The sequence below is a fragment of the Vicia villosa genome, unplaced genomic scaffold (genome assembly GCF_029867415.1).
Source record: "Vicia villosa cultivar HV-30 ecotype Madison, WI unplaced genomic scaffold, Vvil1.0 ctg.002775F_1_1, whole genome shotgun sequence".
Classification (NCBI taxonomy): domain Eukaryota; kingdom Viridiplantae; phylum Streptophyta; class Magnoliopsida; order Fabales; family Fabaceae; genus Vicia; species Vicia villosa.
The window spans coordinates 179,299-183,094 of NW_026706027.1; positions in this window are offsets into that span (position 1 = coordinate 179,299).

Here is a 3,796-nt window from a genome sequence, read left to right on the forward strand (position 1 = left end):
TAAGGGAGATAGACCCTCGTTAACCCCTTTGAGCCTTGAAGTAGGAGTTTCTTTTCTAATCATAAAAACCCTCATTTTGACCTTGGGGAAGGGTAGTGTTCATTTAACTTGATCGAGTGTTCAGAACTTACCAGAAAGGTATGAATCTAAGGATACAACAAGGGTTATCCTTCAAAGGGCTGAGGAATGTCAAAACCGCAATGATTATCCTTATTCCATCAAGAGGTCAAAAGAGGACGATGCCACAATGGTTATCCCTCATCAATCAGAGAATGAGGCAGTCACAATATTTCAAACAAATCGAGAGCAACGCAAGGTCACACGACTTGTTCAAAAAAAAAAGGAGTAAAAAAAAAAAGAGAGAGCCCGCTAAGTCAACAACATGAAAACAATGACTTAGGCAAAAGTTAGGGCATCCCGCTGGACTCCAAAATAAAATTCAAAAGAATTAGTCCAGGCAAAAGTTAGGGAAAGCAGAAGCGAAAAACAAGGATTACAAAATAAAGACCCTCGTCAAAAGAACAAAGTCGTGTGATCAGACACCAAGAATAAGAAAGCGAGTGACTGCCATATCCAAAAAACCTCATTGATTCCTCAACCATTCCAAATTCCTTGTGAGGGATAAACACTCATGTCGAGTTAATTGAACCTAGGAATGGAGAACATCACGAAGGGGGTGGGTACAAATAATTTTGAGCCTAAAAATCCTTTGTTTTCTAAAAACCGTGAACCCGGCCAAATTACAACCCTTAAAAGTCCTAATTGAAGTAGGGTTTATCTTGAAAGCGCACTCCGATGAGATAGCGTTTAACTGACTCCCAATGAAGTGTGACCCATATCCATGTTGGTATCGTACTTTTGCTTTATCTTCCATACACAAAAATCGAGGTTGTGTCAACTAGTGATTCGGTCACAAGAGGTCGCAACCTCATTTCATAAAAAGTTTTACAACTTCAAGACTAACATAGGCTTTGCATTAGAATTATCATTCTTAGAATTAACATTCTTTTGCATACAAAACATCTGCTTAAACATCAAAAAAATTTCAGGATGAGAATCAGTGAGTAACTTGATCATGTCAAAGTACAAGAGACTTGAGAACTCCGAGGAGGAAAAGCTAATCATCTCAAATGTTGACAATCAAGGGGCAAGTTATCCAAAGAACTCCGTTGGGCATGAACAGTTAATGCTTTCTTTGATTACCCTGAGGAGAAGAGTTTGAAGACTCCGTTGAGCGTGGTAAAGTTGTTTCCATGTTTGTTTGACTTCAAAACAAAGAAAGCTTGATGATTCTAGTAAGATGTACCTAATCATGGGCAATTGAATCGAGGTTTGACCTCTCAAATTTGGCATATCTGGAGCAATTGAGTCGAGGAATCTCTCAAATTCAACCAACCTGGGGCAGTTACGTCGAGATTTGACAAATCTCTCCAAAGATCCATTGGGGCAAATTCCTCCATAAGTCACGAAGCTTGGGGCACGATTCTGAGTTTTTTGTCGCTCCATGACCATAGAAGTTTATTTCTCCTAGAATCTTGGTCTCTCCCCAAGCATGGAGTTTATTTCTCCCAAGAGTTTGTTCCATTCCTCAAGCATAGGAGTTTATTTCTCCTAGGAGTTGTCCTACTTCCCTAATCAAGGCTCCTTATCTGGATTTCTCATCCCCTAACATGGTGAATCAAGGGAATCTCCTTAAGCTGAAAATCCTCCAAGCAGTGGCACATGGTGAGAAGTCCGAAATCATTCTTCAAGTCAAAGAAAAGTGTATCTTACAAATCAAAGTCCAATATCTATTGGCACCTCCACATGGTCCTTAACACTAAGGGGATTCTCCCTGGTGTTTACCTCACTAATGCCTTTATTTGGCACTCTGCATATAGTGTTCATTGCATATAACATTGCATCCTCAAAAGCGTAGTATATCCGTCAAAGCGGATCATTACGCCATAGAAAAATTCAAACATGCATACAAAGCATAAGCCAGATAGTACAAATCAGCACTCAATCAAGACAATGATACTTCCCCACAGAAAAATGTCCTTACAAACTCTGACTGATATCTGCTACCACAATACAAATCTCCTCCATCCACAGTGCCGATACTTGGTTTTACCAATCCCCAATCCCCAGTCTAAGTGCTTTCAATAATTTTCTTGTGGATCGTAGGTCCGTTGACCTTATCCTCATCTTTTTCATTCTTGTGGATCGTAGGTCCGTTGACCTTATCCTCATCTTTTCATTCTTGTGGATCGTAGGTCTGTTGACCTTATCCTTATCCTTTGCATTCTTGTGGATCGTAGGTCCGTTGACCTTATCCTCATCTTTTTCATTCTTGTGGATCGTAGGTCCGTTGACCTTATGCTCATCTTTTTCATTCTTGTGGATCGTAGGTCCGTTGACCTTATCCTCATCTTTTTCATTCTTGTGGATCGTAGGTCCGTTGACCTTATCCTCATCTTTTTCATTTCTTGTGGATCGTAGGTCCGTTGACTTTATCCTCATCTTTTCCATTTCTTGTGGATCGTAGGTCCGTTGACCTTATCCTCATCTTTTTCGTTTCTTGTGGATCGTAGGTCCGTTGACCTTATCCTCATCTTTTTCATTTCTTGTGGATCGTAGGTCCGTTGACCTTATCCTCATCCTTTGCATTCTTATGGATCGTAGGTCCGTTGACATTATCCTCATCTTTTTCATTCTTGTGGATCGTAGGTCCGTTGACCTTATCCTAATCTTTTTCATTCTTGTGGATCGTAGGTCCGTTGACCTTATCCTCATCCTTTGCATTCTTGTGGATCGTAGGTCCGTTGACCTTATCCTCATCTTTTCATTCTTATGGATCGTAGGTCCGTTGACCTTATCCTCATCCTTTGCATTCTTGTGGATCGTAGGTCCGTTGACCTTATCCTCATCCTTTTCATTCTTGTGGATCGTAGGTCCGTTGACCTTATCCTCATCTTTTTCAATTCTTGTGGATCGTAGGTCCGTTGACCTTATCCTCATCTTTTTCAATTCTTGTGGATCGTAGGTCCGTTGACCTTATCCTCATCTTTTCATTCTTGTGGATCGTAGGTCCGTTGACCTTATCCTCATCTTTTCATTCTTGTGGGTCGTAGGTCCGTTGACCTTATCCTCATCTTTTTCAATTCTTGTGGGTCGTAGGTCCGTTGACCTTACCCTATTTTCGAGTCATGGATCGTAGGTCCTACCTTTCCATCAAACCCGTATTTTCCAATCACAGTTTCATACAACAATCATTCTCATCGAGAACCTTGTATTGGCACCTTGGCTACGTTACAAGCTATCTCCATTCAACCATTATTCACCATAAACTTTCTCCACCAGAAAAACGAAAAATCTCTTTCCCCAGCAGATATCAAAACAAAAACAAAAATAAGGATAACATTTACACCACCTTCTCTTTAGGACAAATTTCTGGTACTCTGATATTTAATCTTCTTCTACCCCGAATGTTCGAAAGGCTAACGCCAATCTCACCTACAGGTTTAAGAAGATTAAATAGGGGCAGCTGTCATACCCCAAATTTGTCCTACCCTTCCAATTTTATCTGGCTTAGGCTTATGCATTTCATAATCTCATGTACATACCTCCCATTAGGTCATTAACATAACTCATGCATTCATTAATCAATAATCTGGCAAGGGATCAAGGGTCATGAAGCAAGCCGGAGTTTCACATAGATCTTGGCAAAAGATTATTCGTTTCTTCAAAAAAGGGGGATGTTTGACACTTAAACAAGACTATGATTGGTACAGGTCTTCTAAAAGGCGTTTGATCA